Source organism: Pseudonaja textilis, chromosome Z (assembly GCF_049901715.1).
Source record: "Pseudonaja textilis isolate UNSWEBS1 chromosome Z, rPseTex1.2, whole genome shotgun sequence".
In the NCBI taxonomy this organism is placed as follows: Eukaryota; Metazoa; Chordata; class Lepidosauria; order Squamata; family Elapidae; genus Pseudonaja; species Pseudonaja textilis.
Window position 1 is genome coordinate 110,077,352 of NC_142008.1, and position 13,005 is coordinate 110,090,356.

At 40.0% G+C, this 13,005-nt stretch overlaps 1 pseudogene; it reads right to left on the reverse strand.

Moving 5' to 3' along the window:
• Positions 1–12,040: 12,040 nt before the first annotated feature.
• Positions 12,041–13,005, reverse strand: LOC113449558 (olfactory receptor 11H6-like; annotated as a pseudogene).

Sequence of the window (13,005 nt, forward strand, 5' to 3'; positions counted from 1 at the left end):
TTAATTGTTCTTACTGTTAGGAAGTTTCTCCTTAATTGCAGGTTGCTTCTCTCCTTGATTAGTTTCCATCCATTGTTCCTTGTCTTGCCTTCTGGTGCTTTGGAAAATATGTTTATTCCCTCCTCTTTGTAGCAACCCATCAAATACTAGAATACTGCTACCTCTCCCCTGTAGTCCTTCTTTTCTCTAGGTTAGCCAAACCCAAATCCTGCAACTGTTCTCCATATGTTTTAGTCTCCAGGCCTCAACCAAATTAGCTTTTGATAGTTCTGGGCAATGTGTTTGCTGCCTTTATGCCTGAGGTATTTATATATATCTTTAAAATAATCTCTTTCCCCCCTTCAAAAAAATTATAAGGAGACTTCTTAGTATTAGATCTTCATACCAAAAAATTTGTGGTGACTCAATGGTTAGAATGCAGTACTGCAGGCTACTTCTGCTGACTGCCTGCAATTTGGCTGTTCAAATCTCACCAGGCATAAGGTTGACTCAGCCTTCTATCTTTCTGAGGACCCAGATTGTTGGGAGCAATATGTTGACTCTGTAAACTGCTTAGAGAGGGCTGTAAAGCACTGTGAAGTGGCTATTACTATTGTTATTATCTTCTGCTTGCAATTTTCCCACTTTCTCAGTTCCTCTTTTCATGAAGAAAAAATAGTTCCACAATATGAATAGCAAGAAAAGTTCAATTCAGAAACCTAAGATATTAGCCATATCTCCTTCTACTCCAGAAACTCAAATTTTGAATCAATCCTCAATACCTAATCATTCAGAAGTAAGAATATTATGGGATGTAAATTGGTGGGGTATAAACAAACCAGAAATCAAACTATATATTTGGTCATGGAAGATACAGAAGAAAATAGTAGAGAGTATTTGTAGATCAGGGTTGTACTATGGAATCTTTGGTGCTTTCTGAGCTTGGTTATTTTCTTGCAGATGTTTCATTACCCAACTAAGTAACATCATCAATGCATTGATGAGGCAGTGATCTAGTATTTAGCCCCTGTTATTGCATGGGCCCAGATTACCTGAGGAACCATCATTGAAAGCATTAAAGACAGCAGACAGAAAATTCCAAGCTAAAAAAAGGCACAAAAGGAAAATGTGAAAAAGGAATATCATTGTCATCATTAATAACAATAGTTTATTTATTCCACAGCAATATAACCAGGCTATATATAAATTCATTTAAAAAAAGGCAAGCATTTTGAAAGACCAATACAATATACAGAATATTTATATAATAGCTGAATATTACACATTCAATTAAAAATATTTTTATACTTACATTAAGTATATATTTTTTGACTTCAAATACACTGTCATTTTCAGAGGTATACAACAATTTAATTAAAACACACATATATAATCTTCAAGTTTTTCCATCCCTTACAGGAAGAGAAAGTAACAGTTAAATGACTGAGAGAAGAGGCATGTATAATAGATTATTTATCAGTAGTTCTCCCTCTTTCAGACATAACACAACAAGGTAAAGCCCCCTTCCCCAAAAAGAAGATAATCAGGGGTTTTATAAAAAGCATTAAGGAATCTTGGTCATTAGACTTTCTATAGTGTGGCTATAGACCAACATGAAATGGAAACCAGTTCTGAAAAAAGGAAGGTTGGTTAAAAACCTAAAGAAATACACTTTTAATCTCCAAGTAAGGTTTTGCATTGCATTAGACCATGGGTGTCAAACTTGCCGCATCATGTTGCCATCATGTGACATTTTGTGATGTTTTCCCCTTTTGCAGAGCTGGAGTGGGCATGACCTGTGCATGACATATCCGGCCTCTGAGTTGCCAGTTTGACACCCCTGCATTAGACCATGCTAAATACCTCACGAAAATATTAATGTCATTTATTTATTAATTTTTATGCTGCACATCTCTCCTACAAGGTGACTCTGGTGGCTTACAAGTTATAAAAAAAGTAAAACATAATTAGAATGTTAAAACATTAAAAGTACACATTATAAAGGTAAAGATAAAGTTTTCCCCTTTGCAGTCATATCCAGGCACTAGTATGGGAGTGTGACTATTTTACCTTGGCTCTGTCTTGTATTTTTCCACAAAAAGAAATCTTGCTAAAGAGCACGTATTCAATTCAGAACATTATAGCAGGAAAGCACTGACAGGAAGGGAGTTAATAAAAGATTAAACCGCAGACAAAGAATGTGTATTCAAAGAAGATATGCTTATCTATAGCAGTTACAAAGTAGCAATTACAGAGTTCGTTGCTCATGTCACGTAGACTGGTCTAAAAGATTAACATTGTATCTCTTTACCTTCCTGTAAAATTCCTCTCTCACCTCCTCCCTTGAATTAGCACAATAAAGGAGGACAGCTAAAAGCCTGGGAAGAGCAAGGAGCAAGGAAGGAGAGAAGCCGGGACATTTCCATCTGTTCCAGGCGCAACCGGGGAATCCGATCTCTCCCAGGCTCAAAGTGTTGCCTCATTTGAAGATCGCTTGTGTTTTGTGTGTTTTATTTCTTATGCGCTTGCTTGGCAATCACTCTTGCGAGAGTCTTGCCTAGCCTCACCCTTGCGAGGGTCCCACGCTATCTCGCCCTTGCGAGGCTATTTTCTCACCCTTGCGAGGGTTACTTTATCTCACCCTTGCGAGGGTTATTCTCTGAGAGGAATTTAGCAATCAACCAGTAAGCCAAAACAACAGACCGTCGCTCAACGCGACAGCTGGGGGCTCGTCCGGGATCTCTAATCGCCTGGGATCCCTTCGCCTTACTAGTTCCAAGGTGTGACTTTTGTCTAGAAGTGCATCTCCTTCACCCTCATTCTTCTTCGCCTGGTATAGGCTACGTCGACAAAAAGTAAGTATGGGCACCTCGATTTCTCAAGTTTCGTCAGGCATAGGGACGAATTTTATAATCTAGTGAAGAAGGCTAATTCCTTTCAAAAAACCAATGGTACCACTGTGTACCCTATTTCTAAAAAATCTTTAAATAAATTTATAATTTATATTGAGGCACACTGTCCAGCCTATCCATCTGCTGGAACTCTTAGCCATTCTCACTGGGAAAAATTAGGAAAATATTTACATGAAGTTCCCAGAGCTCCCATGGATATACTTATTTCTTGGAGAGCAATAATGGCTGCTATAACAACTATTTATCCTCCTTCTAGTCTTCCTGAAAATTCTTTTTCTCCTGTTTCTTCTGACTCCCACTCTTCTAATTCAAAACTTCTAAGCCTCTCTTGCAGCTCATTTGGAATCAAATTCTTCCCTACCACCTCCTTATTCAGATATTTCTTCCCCTCCTCCTTCTGCTCTTTCTTCTCTTTCTGATTCTCCTATTATGAATCCTATGGAGGAATCATAACTAATCTTTTGTCATCACCTCTATCTTTAGAAACAGAAGAACCTTCTGCTTATCCTATGACTATCATCCCTGGGGGAGGAGGCAATGTTCATAGTAACATTGAGTTTAAAGTTTTGAAAATATAAAAGATGCAGTTACAACTTATGGATTGCATTCTCCTTTTACTAGGGAATACTTGATTCTTTGGTTACAGCTAATACAGTTATGTTATTGTATGATTGGAAAATGCTTTTTTCTATGCTTATGACTCCAGCACAATATGTTGTGTGGCAATCTGAATATGAAAAAGGTATTGAGGCTGAAACCGCAGGGGTTTGTTTGCTGGAGTAACTGAAAATCAGTTACTGGGGAAAGGTCAATTTTCTACTCTAGCACAACAACAAAATTCTCCTCGTCGTAGTTTTGCCATTATTCATATGTGTGCTATGAATGCTTTAAAGCGAGTGGATGATTCAGATTCTCAGTCCATTCAAGCATTTTTAAAAATTATGCAAGAACCTGAAGAACCTTATGCTTCATTCATAAGTCGGCTTCAGACAGCCTTAGATAGACAGATAGATAATCCTGTTGCTAAACAAGAATTACTTATAAAATTGGCTTATTCAAATGCTAATCATGATTGTCAAAAATTCTACAGCCAGTCGCTAATAAGCCAGGAGTGACTTTGGCTGAGTTTTTACAACTCTGTAGAATTGTAGGAACGACTACTCATAAAATGGATATGCTTGCTACTGCAATCACAGCTTCATTACCAAATCCTAATTCTGCTACCACTTCTCCTCCTGATGCTTTTGCTTTAACACGCAATGGCAATTGTTTTAACTGTGGCAAGCCAGGACACTTTAAAAATCAATGTCATAAGCCAGGGGAGGAGCTGCTTTTCGTGGCCAAACCAGAGGTCCACCCTCTTCATCTAAGCCAAAAACTATCTGTCCTCGCTGCAGGAAAGGCTATCATTGGGCTTCAAATTGTTATTCTAATCCTTCTCCTTCACAACCTTCGGGAAACTAATTGAGGGGTCTTCAGCTAGCCCCGCCACAAAGGCTGAACTAACTGCCACAACGTTTCCTGTGGTATTGTTAGAGGATCTTGTGTATGATGATCCTGGTGCTGTTTTTACTCTTCCTTTAACTGCAACGCTTTTCAAACCTCTTCCTCCTTCCACACCTGTCTTGCTTATTCCCAATTCTTCTCTTACAATAGAGGGTGTGGTTGCAGCTCCTTACTTATATGATTCTTCTGCTCTTAATAATCTTGCATTGGCTGCAATAGGAGATCGTTGCTTTTCTTTAAAAAAGGGACAGTAGTTGCTACACTTATAATTTTGCCTCTTTTTTGAACCTCTTTCTTTGTTTGCATTGCAGCAACCTGTTCAAGCTTCAAAACCAACTCTTTCTGTTACACTCAATGGTCGAATTTTTGAAGGTCTGATTGACACCAGAGCGAGATGTTTCTGTTATCCGTTCTAATGAATGGCCCTCTTCTTGGTCTCTCACAGAAGCTTCTTCAGTGCAGGGCGTAGGTGGTGCTCAAGCTGCTAAGGTCAGCTCTCATTGGCTTTCTGCTTCTACTGAGCATTCTACCTTAACTGCTTATCTTAAACCCTATATCCTTCCTCTACATTGCAATCTTTGGGGACATGATTTACTTTCTCAATTTCAAGCTTATATTCAGATACCATAGTTTTTCTATCAAAATGTCTATTTCTCCTTTATCTCTTACTCTTAAAACATCTATTCCTGTGTGGGTGGATCAATGGCCTCTCACCAAAGAAAAATTGGAGGCTTTACATCTCCTTGTCCATCAACAGTTAATAGAGGGACATATTGAACCATCCACCAGTCCTTATAACACCCCAGTCTTTGTAATTAAAAAGAAATCTGGCAAATATCGCCTTCTTAGTGATCTTAGAGCCTTGAATAGGATTATTCAACCTATGGGGCCACTGCAGTGTGGTCTGCCTAATCCTAATTTGATCCCAGCTGGATTTGATCTCATAATAATAGATTTAAAGGACTGTTTCTTTTCTATACCTCTGGCACAAAAGGATAGAATCATCTTTGCATTTACAGTGCCAGAACTCAATAACTCTAAACCCACATCTAGGTATCAATGGAAAGTTCTTCCACAAGGTATGCTTAATTCAGCAACTATGTGTCAATATTTTGTCAATGAGGCTCTGCATCCTTATAGATCTCAATTTCCTAATTTTCTTGTATATCATTACATGGATGATATCTTAATTGCAGCTGATGGGCCAAAGGGGACGGTACAAAAAACTCCTTTTCCGATCCTCTTGACCACATTAGCAAAAGCAGGGTTACATATAGCACCTGAAAAATCCAGTCTCACTACCCAATGCAATATTTAGGTCACAAGGTTTTAGCTTCCTCAGCATCTCCACATATTCCTTCACTCACACTTCCACAGCCAACCACATTGGTTCAATTACAGCAGTACTTGGGAATTATTAACTGGGCTAGACCATATCTTGCTCTAACCACACAGATGCTATCACCGCTTTTTTTCAACACTAGTAGGATTAAAAATCCTGCAGATAAGGTCTATCTTTCAGCTCAGCATCTAGAAGCTTTAAAGCAAGTAAACACAGCCTCAGCAACTCAATGGGTAAACCGTGCACTTGCAGACACATTCACCTTCTCTTGCTGGTTATTTCCACTCATCAATTACTGACTGCAATAATTGTTCATATCTAATGCAAAAATCTTCATTTCTTGGAATGGTTACACCTACTACATACTCCAAAAACCTCTATTTTTACTAAAGCAGCACAAATGGCTTTTCTTATACAAAAAAGGGCGCAAGAGAACCAAAGCCCTGATGGGAATGGATATTTTTACATTGTATATTCCTTTTAAGATTAGTCAATGGGAACTCCTTTTTCAGACTTCCACAACACTGCAGGATGCATTGGAAAATTGGTGTGGCTAAGGTCATGCCACCTTCCATCTGATTCACGACTGCAGGTGTTGAAGACAGTTCTTTGTTTTACAATCACTCTTTTGTCCAACAGCCATTGAAGGAAGGCTTAACTGTCTTTACTGATGGTTCAAAAATATTGGAGCATGTGCATGGTGTGAAAATGCTCAATGGAACAAACGCTTAACTGCTCCCCACAGAACTCAGCACAACAAGCTGAGTTAGCTGCTTTTCTTTGGCCTTGTCTCTTTTTCCACAGGAATCTTTAAATGTAATATCTGATAGCATGTATGTTACTCAGATGGTTGCTCATATTTTAGAATGCATATATTCTCCTGTTACCCCTCCTTCTCTCATGACATTTTTTTTACAGCTTCAGACACTGCTGAAAAGCGAGGAAACCTTTATTTGTAGCTCATATCAGAAGTCATCAGCAGTGCCTGGATTCCTGGCAGAAGGCAATCATATGGCAGATGAGGCTTGTAAAATTATGGCCTCCTCTCCTCTTCCACAACAGCTTTCAGCTGGGGAGAGTCATGACTATTTCCATCAAAATAAGAAGGCCTTGGTACAGCAATTTGGGATTACATATCAAGAAGCCACAGCAATAATTCAACAATGTCCAACATGTAGCTTGCAGGCCAAAGGTATCCCTTGAAGGTGTTAATCCTAGGGGTACTCAAGCCTGTGCATACATGGCAAAATGGATGTAACTCATTATCCTCCCTTTGCTCCTGAAGTACATTCATGTATCAGTTGATACATATTCAGGGTTTATTATGGCAACATTACAAAGAGGAGAGGCTACTAAAAATGTTATTAATCACTGTATTCAGTCATTCGTAATGCCGGATGTCCAAAAATTCTCAAAACAGATAATGGTCCTGCTTATGTCAGTTCTCCCTTTGCTGAGTTTTTGCCATAAGTGGGCCATCACACATAATTTGGTGATACCTTTTCAACAGCCAAGGTCAGCTATTGTGGAAAGGGCAAACCAAACTCTGAAAAATGCCCTTGATCGGCAAACAGGGAAAAAAGGCTTAGGCCCCCGAACCTCCCGGCATTACAAAACATCTTGAACATTACTCTCTATTCTCTTAACTTTCTTAATCTTACTGGCTCTCCTTCTTCCACAGCGGCTTCTCGCCACTTCACCAAGCCAGTAGTTCCCTCTTCCCCGTCCCCTCTTGTTTATTTTTCAGACAGCTTCCAGATCCTGCGTGGAAAGGTCCTGCACAGCTCATCACCTGGGAAAAGGTTACGCTGCTGTCCAACTTCCTGATCGAGTGCTTTGGGTTCCTGCTCGCTGTGTCAGACCTTACCATGGCAAACCTAACTCTAACTCTAATTTTTCTTCTGATATCAATATTTCCTGTCTTTTCAATTCAGGCATCTCCTGGATGCTATTTTTACTTTTCTTGCTGACACTGTTACCTTTATTTTTAAAGATAATCTCCTTTCTGCATGTAATTATGTTTTCCAACACAATGGTAGCTTTCTTTTCGCCTACTTCTGACATTACTGTTCACTATTACTATTCTCCTTGTTTAATATTTTTAACTATACATGTTACTCTATCTACTATAGGATCTTATTCTTGCTTAGGATTTTTTCACAATCACACATACTTTAATCACACTGTTCTATTACTTTCCACTCCTTCAGTGGCATCTCCTCCACTATCCTCTGCTTTTCCCTACATTGCCATCTCAAGCTAATTCTGAGACAACCTTTCCTGGAGACAAACTGCAATGGCATCTTCGTTGCTGCTTTCCACCCTGTGATGTAACCAAATGCATATTGCATCATTCATCTTCCTGGGTTTCTGTTCACTACAAAACACCTGTCGCAATGCGAAGACGCCACCCCATCCCTGATGACACTCATCGTAAGACTACAGCTCCCATTCGAGCTCGCCATCTTGGGTACCCTGTCTTCATCGCTGACAACTCCATCTCTAAGCGGTCTGCATCTCGTGCTGGTCCAAGATTTGGCTATCATCGCATTCCTCGAAGCATACAACCTTCTACAAATGAACATCAACCTCAAGATTATACCTGACCATCCTTGATTTTCAAGGAAATATTTTAAACACCACCACTAACTATACTAGATGGCCATGGTTTCCTCAGCTTTTCATGGATTTTGCTGAAATGGGGACAGGAGTAGAAAAATTTGCAGATAAAAACTACAAGCTGATATATGGGACAAGCAAGGCTCCTGTTCTCCAGCACCTGTTCACAATTTTAGGGATTATATTTTTGTCCTGTTCACAGTACTGGTGCTTCTGGGCGTGCTGCTCATGGGGTAGTTGACAGATATTGTAAAAATGGAGTTGTGTATCCACAGGCCATATCTGGGTGGGAAGCATACCACCAAAATGACTATATTCATATTACCCGTGCTCAAGAACATCTTCCCCTGCTCTTCAAGGCCTTGTTGTGACAGAGACTAAATCCACTCAGAATCACATTTTACTGCAAAAGGAAAGACACTTACAAAAACAATGGATGGTTGGGTTTACTTGGGGAGGACGTCAGTGGGATGGTCTAGGAGATGAAGGGAATATTTTTACAATTGTCTTTTCTATATCTATGTCTAATTATGATATTGGTCCCAATCACAATTTGAAATCAAACTTTCTACAAAACCCAATATTCAGGTGAATCCATTAGTACAATTGGTTAATTCTTCTACAAATTGCTAGCAACTACACTTAATGATTCATCCAAAACTGATCAATGTTGGCTTTGCTTATCTGATTTGCCACCATTCTATGAAGCAGTAGCTTCCAATGAACCTATTAGTAACTCCACCAGTGACACACAATGCAGATGGAATACTTCCTCCATCACTATCACTGACATAGTAGGTAAGGGATGTTGCCTAGGAAACATACCTGCCAGTCACTCTCAATATTGTCAGAAGGTTTTATCTGGATATCACTGTGATGTATATTTACCAAAAGAAATATCGAAACCTTAACATTGGAGGCTATGTCCTCTCTATACACCACTCCAATGGCAATATCACAGCTCGTCTCAAAGGACAATTCTTTATCCCAGGTAATAATTTATATGGGCATGCTCCACAGGAGCAACTGCTTGTGTTCATGGTGATGTTCTTATTGCTCAGAAATCCTTTTGCATTCAGGTAACACTGATTCCAAAGATCACAATTTATCCAGGGTCAGAACTTATTAATAAACTTGAACCTCCACAATTTCCCCTTCATAAAAAAAGAATTAATAACAGCTGTAACACTATCTGTATTGTTAGGCCTTGGGGCAGCAGGTGCAGTCACAGGTGCAACAGCTTTAGCTGTTGGTCATCAACAGTTAGCTACTCTTAGTTTACAAATAGATGAAGATCTCAAACGAATAGAGACTTCAATTACTGCTCTTCAAAATTCTCTCTCATCTCTGGCTGAAGTGACTCTTCAGAACAGAAGAGGTCTGGATTTATTATTTTTAAACAAAGGGCGATTATGTGTAGCAATAAAAGAAGAATGTTGTTTTTATGCTGATCATTCAGGAATTGTTAAAGATTCCATGGCTTGAATTACGTAAACGATTGAAGGATAGAGAGAATGAAAGACAACAAGGACAGTCATGGTATCAAAGCATGTTTAATTTTTCTCTCTGGTTAACAACACTATTATCAGCCTTAATAGGTCCTCTTGTGTTATTGCTTCTTGCATGTACTATTGGTCCATGTGTAATAGGACGTTTACTAAAATTATTGAGGGATCGTTTGAAAACATTTGACAATGAAATTAACAATACTCAAAAAACAGTTAGCTTTCTTACATCCAGCATTGAATCAAAAGATCAGGTCAAAAAACCGCTGTTGGAATGGTACTCTGACCAAGAGTCAGAGAAGGAAATAGACATTAATAACTTCTTTTCTCCCAAAGAAAATTTCTTAACTCGGTCCAGCCACGACTCGGGGATGAGGACTTCTCCTCGTATGAGCTGGTTCTGCAAGGCATCAACAAACCGAAGGGCTTGTTGCCACCTTGTGAGACTACTCTGGAAGAGAAAGAACTCTACCTAGAGTCATGAGCACAAAAATAAAGTAAAGGAGGAATTGTGACTATTTTACCTTGGCTCTGTCTTGTATTTTTCCACAAAAAGAAATCTTGCTAAAGAGCACGTATTCAATTCAGAACATTATAGCAGGAAAGCACTGACAGGAAGGGAGTTAATAAAAGATTAAACCGCAGACAAAGAATGTGTATTCAAAGAAGATATGCTTATCTATAGCAGTTACAAAGTAGCAATTACAGAGTTCGTTGCTCATGTCACGTAGACTGGTCTAAAAGATTAACATTGTATCTCTTTACCTTCCTGTAAAATTCCTCTCTCACCTCCTCCCTTGAATTAGCACAATAAAGGAGGACAGCTAAAAGCCTGGGAAGAGCAAGGAGCAAGGAAGGAGAGAAGCCGGGACATTTCCATCTGTTCCAAGCGCAACCGGGGAATCCGATCTCTCCCAGGCTCAAAGTGTTGCCTCATTTGAAGATCGCTTGTGTTTTGTGTGTTTTATTTCTTGCGCTTGCTTGGCAATCACTCTTGCGAGAGTCTTGCCTAGCCTCACCCTTGCGAGGGTCCCACGCTATCTCGCCCTTGCGAGGGCTATTTTCTCACCCTTGCGAGGGTTACTTTATCTCACCCTTGCGAGGGTTATTCTCTGAGAGGAATTTAGCAATCAACCAGTAAGCCGAAACAACAGACCGGTCGCTCAACGCGACATGGGAGTGCTCATCTTCATTTCTTAACTGAGGGAGCCACCATTATCTGAAGACATTTCTGTGGTCATGTGGTCAGCAGGACAATACACTAAGGTGCAAAGAACACTGTTGCCTTCTCACCAAAGTGGTACCATTTATCTACTTACATTTAGATGCTTTCAAACTGTTAGATGGACAGGAGCTGGAGCAAGGAACAGGAGCTCACCCTGTGGTGTAGTGCTCGGGTCTCAAACCTGGACTCAGCTTTCTAATTGTCAAGCTAATCATCTTTAACTGCTGATCCGTTGCATATTATTATTAAATTATTATTATTAAATTATTATTAAAAACTATACTAAACTAAGAGAGTGAAGAGATGGACAAGAAGGGCATGAAAACTTCATGAGAAAACGATACTCCTGTTTTCCAAACTGAGACCACATTTGTTTATCTCACTGTTGTGGTTAGCCGGCAGCAGGTGCAGATGGCTGAGGAGAGCAAGGACTCAGATAAGAGGCCAGAATCATTAGGAAGTGGACTGCTGCCTTCAGAGATTGTGGGGGCTGGCAGCAGTGATGAGGAGGTTCCAGAAGAGCCTGTGCCAAGTGCGTGTGCACACAGGATTGCTCGCAGGAAAGAGCAGCACAGGCGATTCGGGAGTAAGGCTGCAAGGTAATGGCCCCTCCTTCAAGAAGATAAAAGGTAGCTGTGAAGTGAATATTCTTTGCAGGAAGCAAAGATGTTTTGAAGTTCAGCCTCATGGACATCTTAAGTTGGTATTTGAAGACTCTTGTGTTATGAAATATTTTGTATCTATTATTCTTGGCAGTCTTGCACAGTTTTGGCAAGGTTTGTGCTTATCAAAGTTAATTAGTTTGCAGCAGCCTTTTAACTGGGGATTCCTAAGACTTATTAAAAGGTTTCTGTTCCCTTTGGTTATTATTTGTTTTATTGGAAAAGGGTTTGGGTCAGAACACTCATTGATTGGATGGTTAGTTATATTTATACTATTTTCTTATAGTTTCCTAGCATTTATTTACATTAAATCTCAGTACAGTTACCTTACTTCTTTGCACTCTGCCCAGGGCTTCCTTCACCTGATCATTCCTCAGACAGTAGATCATAGGGTTGAGAAAGGGTGTAATGGCAGTATAGAAGACAGTAACTATTTTTATGATACCTGATTGGCTTTCTGCACTTGGGGCTACATATATTCCTGCTATGGAACCATAGAAAAGGGTGACCACCATGAGATGGAAAGATATGGTGGAGAAAGCCTTCTTACTGCCACTTTGGTGAATGGCTTACACCAAGGTGAGAACAACAGCACTGTAGGATAACACACCAAAGAATAAGTTGAATAAGATTACTAGAGTGCTCATTGCTAATTGATAATGAAGGAGCATATTTCCAAGTGGAAAGCAAGCCAAGGAAAGGATGGGTCCAGGATCACATATCAAATGGTCAATGATGTTGGGACCACAGAAGTCCAACTTGGAGATCATAATGACTAGGGTTAGATTCCACAGAAAGCCAAGAATCCAACAGACAGCCACCAGGGCATAGCAGGAATGGGGAGGCATGATATAGGGGTAACGTAGTGGGTGGCAGATAGCCAAATAGCGATCCAAGGCCATGATTGACAGGAAAAAGCACTCGGTGGCACCAAGACTAAAGAAGATGTAGAACTGGAGAAAGCAGGCATGGAAGGAGATGGTCCCATTTGGTGAAGTCAGGTCCAAGATTATACAAGGCACCGTTGTGCTCAGGTAACACATCTCTAGCCTGGAGAAGTTGCTCAGGAGGATGTACATGGGAAGCTGGGCCAAAATGGTGTCCAGGACCACCACAGTGATAATGATGACGTTCTCAGCCAAAGTAAGGATGTAGAGAGCAGTGAAAAAATGAGGAGCAGTGGGCATTTCTTCTGCCCATCTCCAAAGCCCATCAAAATGAATTCTTGGATTTTGGTACTATTTGCTGTCGCCAT